Here is a 12,701-nt window from a genome sequence, read left to right as displayed (position 1 = left end):
GGGAATGGCACAACTACCAACATACCAAAACACAGGCCTCCACCTAAACTGACAAGTCGGGTGAGGAGAGGAATAATCCCGAAGCAGTAATAAGGGAAATAGTAACTCTGTAGGACCTACTGAGATCCTCAGCTCAGATAGGAGAGTTTGTAGAAGCACAACTCTATCAATTTTCTAAAATAAAGTGTGGCAAGAAAAAAGCAGGTGGCAGAAAACCATTAACACATTAAACATAACACAGATTTTAATTTGGTAAAATTCTGAAAACTGTGTACAAGTACTTTTACAAGGTACAGTATAGTTCAGAAGTATTTTTTTATTATTGTTTTCAGTTTGCTACAACTCATATCAACTTGTGGTACCTGCAACAAAATATAACTCTATAATCTACTCTATAACTCTGCAGAGTTGTAGAGTAGTTGTCACTGCCACCACAAAAATAACCGCTGGCACAAAAATCATGGCACGTTAGGATTACATTCTAGAAATAAGTCAGCTTTAATGTCCCACAGATGATCCCATGTTGTGGAAGCAAAGTTTCTGATAAAAGGCAGCAGCTCAGGAGTGCCAGCCTTTAATCTGGGAGGACATTATGGTTCTCCCCATAGGGATGTCACCTGGCCAAAAAGAAAAAGCCTGGCCTGGAGCACAGCGGATGGCCGTCTGGCTGCAACCCTCCTCTGGGTGTAAAGACTTTGTATGTAGCTAGAAAACTCTGGAACAGATCTCCCTCACTTCCTTCCTCCCACCTCCAGTTTGATTAGGATCAGGACAAGTGTAGAAATGTGTGGGGAGAAATGAATCGATTTATATATATATTTTTAAGCAGTCAAAGAAATGGCAATGGTAATGCCGCGGTGGTGTAAATGAATCCTATTGATGGGGCATATCAAATTACCAACTAAGTCCAGGTGGTGGAAGTTAACTGGGTGCTACTGAAATCCTATTACAAAATCCCCCACCCTGTCTCTCCCTCCCTTTTCTTCTCCTCCCCCTCATCCATTTCTGCCTTTTTCTCCTGCCTAGCATCAGAGGAATGGGGATTGCGGATTGTGGCAGGCTGATTCAGACTTAGGTAAAATGACATCTAACTGATGTTGAGACTGGCAGCAGGCTCCTGTAGCAGGGAGATAAGACCATTGCTGCTGGCATTTCAATTACACTTTACTGCCCCGCACATCTGTTGAGAGAGCTACTTTTCAGCCTTTTCCCCTCAGGCAAATACAGCCTTACTCTGACTCCACTGCCTTTCTTTGACTGCACAGCCCTTTCCTCATTCTTTATCCACAACAAATTCAAATTGTCTTCCTCTTTAGATTCACTCTACCCACTGTTTGTAATCTTTTTGTTTAGCCTGTTTAACTCTGAGGGAGCCAACTCTTGACAGATGACAAAGATGGAGGAAAAAAAAAAGAAGACTGAATCACAGGCACAATGATACATGGAACGAAGGTGGCAAACAGTCAAGCGGGGGAAAAGGTGGTAAGGTAAAAAAAAAAAAAGTAATATACAAACAGACAAATAGATAAGAAAACAGATGCACAGAGATAAATAAGGGAGAAAAGTTATTATGGGAAGAAACTCGAAGTAAATGGAGTTCCTCGGTCTGTGGAAGGACATTAAGGACAAAAAACAAGTGAAGTGTTTAGAAAGGAAGCAGCAGATACACAGTCATTCTGTCGTTCTTTGAATAAATTTAAGTAAAAAAGCAGAGTAAAAACAATCACAAACTTTGTAGGTCTAAAAAAATGGAAGAAAGGGACCAGGCCATTTTCCTATGTGGATGCAGCTGGTGGTCATTTTTGCCACTTTTTCTTTGCCATTTCTTTATTAAATCATTTTGGTTGCTTTTTGCACAAGCCATTTGCAAGGTATTCAAAACAAATATGTCATTTTATATGTTAAATGATATATAAAAGGAGCAGGTGTATGTCATTTTATACCTGCTTTGTTATTTACATTATTTACAGTAATTTGAATCATGTATTCATTGTTCATTGTGGTTTAATCACATACTAGGAGGAGGTAACTCAGATTTATTTTGGATTGATCAGATCAGTTGACTCTTTAAGAATCAACTGACAATAACTTAAATTTAGAAAATATAAACTTAGATTACCTTTCAGATTTAAGAATATTTATGATTATTTTCCTTCTTGAATTCCCATGAAATTCTTAAAAAAAAAAACAACAAGATGAAAATAGAAATATTAGTCCACAGGAAGAAAACTGTTTTTTATGGATGAGAAATTGTAGAAGGGTCGGGATGAAATCGCAGAGTTTGGGTACAGCTAAGGCAACAAAGTAATGGAGTGAATAGACTCGTAATTAAGTGTGAATTTCACATGCTAAAGTCTGTCAGCTGATACATGTGGCGGGACAGCACAAAGAAAACCGAAGCGCCTTGATGTCAAATTGGAGTTGTTAAGTTGAAGTAGAGGAGATCTGTCCAAGCACCATCATATATCTGGAAACAGTTTTCGATGGAATAGCAGAATAATAGCAGAGAAATAGCTCACAAAAAGGGTGAAGGGGGCTAGAATGATTTGAAGGACAATCCGCAAAATAAAAGAAAACTTCTCTCAAAAACTAATATTGGTCAGATACAACTAAAAAGCAATATTTATAACATGTTTTAATTAAGGTCAGACTGACGAAAATGTTACAAATAAAAGGCATCCTTCAATTAGAGCCAGAAACACAGTAAAAAAGACCCAGTGGAAACTGAAAAGTGGTTTATGACCAATATAAAACCCATCACCGCGGAAGAATGGTGTGTGTATAAACATTGTATATTTAACTTAGCAAGAACTGTAATGGTTTCATCTTTTTGTCGAACACTAGCTCTAATAATCAAACAAACCACTGCATGCCTAATTCTAGAGAACAGGGGAAAAAAATTACACACAACCAGGACCAAATTAGAAGTTCTCACATGTATTTTATGTGAGTGCATGGATTTGCACATGTGTGCTGCTCTGGAAGATTTAATTAGGCTGTAAGCAGTTAGGAGAGATTAACATCCATGTTGTCAGAGCTGTCATATCGACAGGGAGTGTCAAAGCCCTGTGTCGTCCTCATCGCTGATGAGAGTCATGCTGGAACAGGTGTCACAACATAGATGCACACATGCTATTAACACACTAACACCAAATACTAGTAAATACACTCTTGGTGCCATTATGAATATCAGTTTGAATTCAACTTTGCTTATATGAACATAAATTTATAACTTTGGAAGATGTTTGTGCAATGAATAAGATTTCACATCTCTCAGGATAGAAACTAACTATAATGGATCTGCAGGGAATTAATGAGGTAGCTGATCAAAACCAGTGAGTCACAAAATACTTTCTTACGAAGCCAACAGGGAGGAGGAAAAAAAGTCATTCTACAAGTTGCAGTTTTCTTTTTGAAACATTTTACATAGAGTTAAAAAAAAATGTCTGATCTAAGCTAAAAATCAAGGTTAAAGGAAGGCCAGACATCTAATTTAAAACATTAAGCCACTGATTTCTAACTCTGGCCTCTTTGTTAACCTTTAACGTGACTTGCCAGTTACAGCAACTGGCAATAAAACAATGTGATTGTAACTGCTTTAGGACAAGACTGCATTAAAAACCAAAAAATCGGTTTGGATTAATATCCATCCTGTGTTTGGCTTCCTGGATGTAGTTCAACCAAATACTAAAATGTAATGCATGAATATGTAGATAAACCTTGAGGGATTATGTTAGAAAAGTATCAAGATTGGAAAAATGCTGACAAAACAACTTTCTAAAATCCCTAATTGAATACTTGCAAGTTTACTTCCTTCGATACATAAAAGTTAGATTGTACATTGCTTCATACAAAAATGGAGACAAATGTAATAACCCTATTTTAGGATGTTATTACAGTATATCATCACATCGCTGTATCAAAAAATGACAATCTACCGTAATTGTTTGTTGTAATGTGAGTCAGAGTCGAGAGTACAGTATAATACCAGAGTTATTTCAGTGTATTTACTAAATTTAGTGAGAAGTCTGGCTGCTGCGTTCTGGACACCTGGCAGACATGAAACCGGTGGCCTATCCAGACTGACAAAAACAACATGATAATAGTCAAAACACTACAACATCAAAGTATGAATAATCTCAGGCTCTGGAGACCATATCTCGTGTTCTGGAAACAGGACCGAGAAATGACTGTGATGTGTGTGCCAAAGCCTAATGAGGAGTCAAATGTAAGTCCTAGATACTTAAGAGATTTGGATACTGGGAAAAGAAGGTCAGATTTGATGATTGTTAAGGTGGACATGGCATAGGCAATCATATACGGTCATAAACAGCTTCATAAAGGTGCAACACCTACAGCTGACATTTCAAACAAAATGAGATGCATAAAGGAAAGGTGCACAGCCATGTGTGTGCACAGTTTTATGCATCAGAGTGTTTTTATGTGTTGAACTGATAAAAATGTGTAGCTAGTTACACCAACTTTTAGCTATGAAACCTTTTATGCATGATGCCCCTGCTGTTTATACTCAGAAATGAAGCTTGGTCCCAGCAATCTCCCTCCTACACACTATAAAAATTACCACTGCGCTGCAGGAATGACAGCAGGAGAATATTTGTAGAAGATGTTCACTCTACGGAAATAAAACTGAACTCTCATTTTGCAAACACTGCTCTCAACCTCTTCCGCTTTTGGAGTCTTCTCCATCTTGACATCTGTCAAAATATTTTGTCAGGCCCAAAAGCATAAACCTAACCCCTACGCTAACAGTGAATACAAACTGAATTTATATTGATATAACAGTCATATTGACGTACATGTAGAGTTTCAGTTTATTCCTGCACAAATCGCATTAAGCAGAGTTTTTAATAAAGTGGTTCAAAGCAAAACGCTTGCTTTGATACCAGAGTATATAACAATATTACTATATCACAGATTGGCTCCATCTTTATATGTGTGCCGTTTTTCTAAGGTGCATCAGTTTTCTCTCAGAATGGAGAAACAAGGATGACTGGTGTTTTTAAATTAAACTTAGAACAGAGTGTGTGCGTGTGTGTTTGTCTCTGTGTGGCTCTGAGTTGAACTGTTCTCTCGCCAAAGGAAAGGTGTGAAAGGTTCAAGCTCTGTACAACACAAACAAGATCTGAGGGGAAAAGGGAATGTTTTCTAACAATCTTTATTTTCCAGACCTCTTTCATTCTAAAAAATAGTAAATACAAAGTTTATACTTAAACGCTCTTATAATTTTCATGACAAGGGAAAGGAGGCATTTCCCACTACGAGATTCTTATCATACAATAACCAGACAAAACTACCAAGGTATCACAGTATAACAAAATATAAAAGAAAAACAGAATCTGTTTTGTTTGCAATTGAAAATAAACAATTATTCTTACTATGTCTACAATAATTTACTACCAGTGTTCAAGTGTTTGTTTTGAATTTTTGCTCTTTATGAACCAACACAAGTAGAACAAGTGTAACAGGCCATTAACTAGTGAGGCTATGAGCTCTGATACCCAGCTTGCATTTTGCTGATGAATATATTTCTCCTCCTTTGTCTCCAAACATTGTAGTTCAAATAAAATGGAGCTGTTTCTTTATGTCAAACACTGACTGTATTATACATAATCAGAAAGATTTTCAAACAGGGACATATTTTTGTCTTGTAAGCAAATAAAGCTGTAACATTCAGTCAGCCGACCAGCAGTGGGCAGTAAAAGGACAGGGAGAGGCTGCTACGCATTACTTCAACAAAGCTGGATAAAAACTATGGTCACTTCAACAGGTTGTCTTTTCAATAAAAGGAGTTTAAACCACAAAAAAAATAATAACAGAGAATTTCTACCAGTAACTGCTCAGTTTATTTTAGTTTACCAATTCCTTTCACCTGCTCTCTGATTTCATAACACCAGCTAGTAGATCTGTCAGCTCTGTCCATAACAATCAGATACAGACAGGCTGATGGCTGCTGACAGCTCTGCCTGTTCTTGTCTTGTTGTCTTTGATCAGTTTGATCACTGACGCACATCGTGCCCATCCTCCAAAGTACGAGGGATTACCTTACAAGCTAAAGCCCTAAGTAGCCTCAGAAACACATAGATTCAAAGCAAAAGATAGACGTAGAAACAGAATGACTGCTACTGTGAGATATAGTAAAATAATTTAATAAGCTCTTTAATGGCAGGTTTTTTATATTCCTGTTTGGTGCTCATGATCTCATGCATAATAGTGCATTAGGTAAGAAGACCACTTAAACTGATTATGAGCCCTTAAAGTGCTGCCTATTTATTCTAGCAGTACTGTAGGAACCAGAGCTCTTTTATTCGTAGCAGGGAACACCCAGTACTGGTATTGGTATTGGCTCAGCTGTGGCTAAGCTCTTTTAAAGCAGGGCTACACAGAGAAAGGTTACAGGGAAACAATAGGTGAGGGTAACTTTGTGACAAGGCTGCAGAGAGAGAAAGTTTGAGGAGCTGTGGGAGAGGACGGAGGTCATAGTCTCATATGTGTAGGGCGGGACACATGTTTGCATGTCAGGGAAAAAGGGGACAGCCATAACTCCTTTGGGAGAACATAAATGACCTTGAGTAAGGCTGCTACACATGAGTTGACAACCTGTTCACAAAGTTGCAAGCTGACAATGTCACCCAGTACAAAAATCTCAGGAATGTTGCTTAAAGTAACCCTTTCACTCCCCCTACAGACAACCCCACACCTTACTATTCTTGTTTACTCTTACTCTGATTCCTCCTCTCTTTCTCTCTCCAGTATGATGCTGTTGACAGTACTCGTAATCCCCAATGAACAATGTCAACTCAAGGTGCTGATGCAGGAAAGAGGAGAGCCTCTAAACACACAGGCGCAGAAACAGAAGACACGCCCTGGCACTTTTACCCAACTCAGTCAGCTTTCACTCACCTCCACTGAATATTTACAAAACAGTAATATTCCAAAAAGTGATTTTGGTTTCATTTTAGTTGGTCTGTGATGCCCTGTGGAAACATGAGCTAATATGTGGGGAAACTTGTGAGATACCTTGGTATTGATCCTGGGGGCCTTGAGCCCTAGCAGCCTTTTAAATGTCAGCTTTTAATTTCCTTCTCCCTGCTTCAGTGAAAAAGATTTATTCAAAGGAGTGCTGGTGCAGGAGATATCAGATAGCATGGTGACAGTCTTTTAAAGAGCCTTTGTTTGGTTTAGGCATTCATCGCTTTCTGTATCGGACTCTTTTATTCGACAGGAGGAGGAGGAAGTTTCTGTATTGGTCGCCGAGCTGAAAGGCAATCTCTTCCTTCCATTGTCACATAATGGTCAACTGGAACTCCTTTAATTAGGGCTCCTCTTTACAAAGTGACGACAGAGGGCCAATAACCTCCAGACACTAATAAAGGTCACACACAGAGACCCACAGACAACTATATATTCAAAATCTAGAAACAGCACTCCAGAAGTGTGAAACACCAGCCTGTTCAATGAACTGATATTACATCACACAAATTGTTTGTAGTGTGAAATGGAAGAGTAAACATTGTTTACACTTTGAAAAAGTCTTTACTACGAATCTTGGATCATGGAATCCATGTTGCGAATTTAAAACTTTTTATGTATTTTTGGGGAGATTGATATAAATACAACACATCATGTGCATCCTACACTTTATTTTAAACATACAGATCAGACATTTCTGAATACAAAGTTATCCTATTCACACCAGGCAAATATTGTAGTTCACTGATATCATTGCCTCACACAAGTGAGACAAAGGACATTAAAATACTGAAGACCCTGCATTTTTCTAGAGATACAGCTGGATTTGTGGTAAACAAATTTTAAATTAAAGAACATGGCTAAGCTATCTGGATGTGGTAAAAAGATGACGTTAACAACAGATACCATGAAGTCTCAAGGAGGGAGTTGGTCAGAACCCTAAACTGACTAAAAAAGACCTGCAGAAATATTTGATGGCAACAGCCATTGAGCTTTCAGCTCCCATAGTAAGGTGCATACAAGACAATCTCTCCATGCTTGAAGTTTAAGATATGCACTACAACTGACCCAAAAGCAAAAGAAAAATCAACTCCAATTTGCTCATATCTAAACAAATAGACCGAAAAAAAGTTTGGATTTTTTCTATGGGGTGATAAAGTTCAAACTTTCAGGTGAATGGATAATAGTTATGTTTGGAAAGGAGGAATAAGGCAGAGTAGAGATGCACGCCTACACTGAAGTCAGTGACACTCATTCTGTTTTGCTTCCTGTGGGACAGGAAATGTTCAATGTGAAGAGGGGAAAATCAATATTAGAAAATCTAGGGGGAGAATGATGTGTCTGTGAGGAAGCTGAAGCTTAGGCTTCATTGGAACTCCAAGCAGGACAATGATGGTTTTAATATGCTAAAGTTCGAAGACTTTAGAGGTAAGTCCTGGAAGAGAATAGAATGGCCATCATAGTTGCCTGACGTTTTGAGAATTTGGCTATCGCAGGCTAAGAAAATTGAGCTGGAGGCTTCAGCCCATAAGGCATGAGCTAAAGTTCCTCAGGAACTCAGCCAGGAGATTATGTCTGGCTATGAATCGCATCTGCAGCAGGTCATAACAGCAAAAGAGTGCTCCACTATGTACTAAAGATGCTCGTCAAGAAGGGGTGGAATAATTTTGAGAGAAGAGGTCATTAAAAATGATACGGTGTTTGATTTGGAGAAATGAGAGCCATTTACAATATTCGTTTTAGCTCTATTCACAGCAAAATAGTCAGCTGTTCCCAAAGCTATGCATGCATGCTTCTATAGTTTTCAAAAACAAAGTTCTTGCTTGAACAAAAAATAAATAAATATATATATATATATATATATATATATATATATATATATATATATATATATATATTAAGCTTTATAAATTCATGAGCCTGTTCCAGCCTGTCCAGCTTAACTTCATCATCAGCATAACTGCCATCAAACTCACTCAACGCAGGTTGAGCAGAGCAGCCATAAAAACCAACTGCTGCACCTCTGCCTTTTCCCACTTCTATACTCTCCTCCCATTTATCTTCTTACCTTCCTTTCCCAATTGGCTGCCTGGTTTAAACATGGAAGAGTTAATTTGCTCATTCCATAGTCAGCATCTCATTCTATTTATCTTTCTTTTGCTGTTCTCCTCCTCCATCTCTGTACGGCCCCCAACTCTCTCTCAGGCAGGGCTGTGCTGTCAGGCCCTTCCAGAGCACCAGGGTTGTCAGGAGTGATGGATGACTATCAACCTTCTGCTGTCTTCCACTACGCTCCTGGGAGATTTACAGGCTCGCTGACTACCAGGCATGAAAACCAATCTCTCTTTCTCATTCTTTTACCCCCCTTCTTCCATCCATGCCTGCCTCGCTTCTTCCATCTCACTCCCTCAATTTCAACATCCGCTCTGTTATAAAAAATAAAAAAAATAAAAAAAAGAAGTAGAAGAAAAAAAAAAACACTCATAATGGAGAGATGTGTGCAAAACAACATTGAAATTTGTGTGCGGACAGAGGAAAGCAATTGCTCCTCTCTAAGGTTATTGTGGAGGTGTCAGAAGGGAATAGCATGTTTCGGGATGATACGCCTGGTCTTTGACAGCCTATCTTCCCCATCTTCATCTTCTCTATTGCTTCCAGCTCCTTCAAAGACTTCCAACAAATACATCCATCCACACCCCTCTTGCTGTTGGTAATTATAGGATTGGAGGAAGGTGCCAGGCTAATTGCTGTCTCAAAATAGTAATTGCTTCATTATCACTACCATTTTTTGGTAATGATCATTCAAAGGCTTTTTGTTAATGCAATTAAATGTTTTCATTATTATTCTAGCTGGAAAAGACAATATTGTCAGGCTGAAGCCAAGAATAAGGTAGAATTCAAAATTCTTGAATTTTGAATTCGACTTTATTTTTATTGTTGGTCAAATAAAAATAAAATTAGACCAATAACTGTACCTGTAAGTCCCAGTGCATCGTGAACAACATCTTGCCTATTGAAAGGGAGGACTCTCTTAAAATACATGCTGCACCTCGTAACTTCACTTGGAAAATGGTATTGTATTTTACAAAAAAAACGCACGAAGTCATGAAGAAAAAAACAGCCATAGTTCCTTACAAAAGTATTTCGAACCTTTGAACTTTCATATTTCTTTCATGTTAAAATCACAAACTCTGGGAATGGCATAAGGATAACGGGCGCAATCCATTTAGTCCCCCACGTGGCCGTCACCGGTTCCCATGACCTTCGCCGCATGTCTTTTCCTTCTCTCATAACCTGCTTTTCTGTCTGGAAATTGTCAAATAAAGTTGCTAGAATCGATAAAACCTTTAAAAAAAAATCACCAACTTCAGTGAAGGTTATTAGGATTTTAGGTGACGGACACTGCACATAACTATGATACTTGGTTTTCAAAATTTGACAGATCTTATGAACAGGAGAGTGCATATCTATTACTTAAATAATAAATGATATCTAGTGCAACCCTTTGGTTTCAAAGGATTGTCTGTTTACTAAACTGAATCCACCTGTGAACAATTTAATGATATAATGCATCTGTTCTCTAAAGACATCAGAAGTTTCATAGAGAACAAGTAGGAATTTGAAGACCAAGGAACATACACAGTCTAAGCACAAAGGAGTAACACTGTTGAGAGGTTTAAATTAGGGGTTAGGTAAAAAACTAATTGATTAACCCATGTAGTCTTGCTGTCCATCTAAAAAAAGTAGTAGTATGTAGGAGTGTGACACTGTGGCAAACTGTCCACTGACAGCATGGACATGAAAGCAACCAAAAATTCTGGTAGACACATACCCCCATACATAATTGTTGTGGAAGCTGGTTAAACAAAGCAGTGACTCAGAAGTGTTTACTATTATACCACAGCTTTAAATTTGTTTCGAAAATAATTGAAAATTATGTAAATTCTTTTATGTGAAGGTCTATGCGAAACGCCAGATAACATTGATTAGAGACTAGGATTGTAACGTGACAATAATAATGTTGTTTGGAATATATTTTAGACAGCTTCGGGGATAAAGAAAGGAACAGCCTGGACATGTCTGCTGGTTGATAACAGAGCAAATAGTGATGACGACTACGTACACTCATACTCATAACATGATTAAGAACGTAGGCAACCATCAGGGGAAATTAGGGCATTTACTGATAGAAAGCATGCAAGTTCAGATAGGAAAACACAAACCCCAAATAGAAAGGCATCACGTCACCTCATATAATATTTTATGACTAAGCCAAATAAGACATTTCTGGAAAATAATCTTATCTTCAAACTTCATAACCATTTCTTGTAACCACTACCTTTCAAAAGTAGTTTAGGAAGGTGCCTCATATTTGCATTCATTTGCAAATCCTGCAGAGGAATCATGCTGGCTAGCAGAATAAATATGAGCTTTAATATGCACACAATGCTGACACCACTCTTCAAAAAAAAATGTAATAAACGTAAATTACATGTAAATGTTATTTAGATTGCTATTTAATAGCCTGCAAAGCAGAACTATGTCTCAACCTATTAAATACTTGAATTAGATGACATAGTTTCGCCTAGAAATGCATCTGCTTAGAAAAGTAGAAGCTGTGAATTTGACTGTCTTTTTGCCTAATTGTATGTCAAGCACATCTATCAAAGTAATTTATGGTAACTTCTTGCTTTAATGTACAAATATGTGCATTGACAGTCAGAGTGCTTACTACATTTGGGTCACATGCCAAAGAAAGCTTTGGTGAGAAGCTTGGATTATATGAAGGTATGAAAAAAAGGCCTTAATTTGTACATTCTTCAGATTAGAAATATTATACAAAAAAATGAAAATTGTGAATTTTTAAAAACAGTCAACAGTCAAGTTTTAACAAACTAATTCATTTATTCACAAATATTTGTTTTGTTTCAATTTTCTATAATTTATTCAGTTAAAATCATAAATACAAGATTCAATAAAAATGTAAGATAAAATTTGGCTAAATGTCCCTTTTCACGTTATGTACAGTGAAATCCTGGCTGGATTATGAGGAATATCTTAGCACTGTCAATCATACTCATGTACAATCTGCACAAAACCTTTCTCCACACCACAGTGTCTATAAGCTCAAGATTTCCAGTTTGCTGTTGCTATGCCAACACTGGAAAAACAACCTAATGTTACAGGAAAACTGTTTATCCCCCGTCATGAGTGGCTATGCTAACTAGGCTGTGCATTCGTGTTAGTCTCTTCTGTGGGAAAGGAGCTGTAGCACAGCAGAGACTCGGATGGAGGATGTGAGCAGCATGTACATGAGTGATTGACAACACTAAGACCTTCCTCCTGGTTCTGATTGATTGAGCTGTATATTTCTGCAGATGGCAGCAGAACCACTGAAAGGACCCTTGGGAGCTTCAATTTTTTTCACACTATCAGTCTCATGTTCTTCTGTCAGGACATAGTGACGGTTCTAACCAATATGTCAAAACATTTTTTTTTTATAAAAGTTACTTACTGCAGCTTTAATGGCAAAAACAAAGTGTGTGTGTCCACTACTTGGGAACATGAAGGAGTTTAATTCAGATCAGTGAATGTGAGAAAAGAAACGAGGACTAAAACATTTTTTCTTTACTCTCACCAAATATACACCACCTGAAAAAAGTGAAGCTGAATGAAACACCATTAGTGAATTTCCTGTTGTATTCAAACAC

General features: G+C 37.7%; 1 protein-coding gene across 1 annotated transcript in view; it reads right to left on the bottom strand.

Moving 5' to 3' along the window:
• Window positions 1-12,701, bottom strand: part of agbl4 (AGBL carboxypeptidase 4) — a 303,893-nt gene that overhangs the window by 187,095 nt on the left and 104,097 nt on the right. The gene's annotated exons all lie outside the window — the stretch shown is intronic.

Source organism: Xiphophorus hellerii, chromosome 9 (genome assembly GCF_003331165.1).
Source record: "Xiphophorus hellerii strain 12219 chromosome 9, Xiphophorus_hellerii-4.1, whole genome shotgun sequence".
NCBI classification, from domain to species: Eukaryota; Metazoa; Chordata; class Actinopteri; order Cyprinodontiformes; family Poeciliidae; genus Xiphophorus; species Xiphophorus hellerii.
Note: the sequence above shows the minus strand (reverse complement) of the source record. Positions and strands in the feature narration are given on the sequence as shown.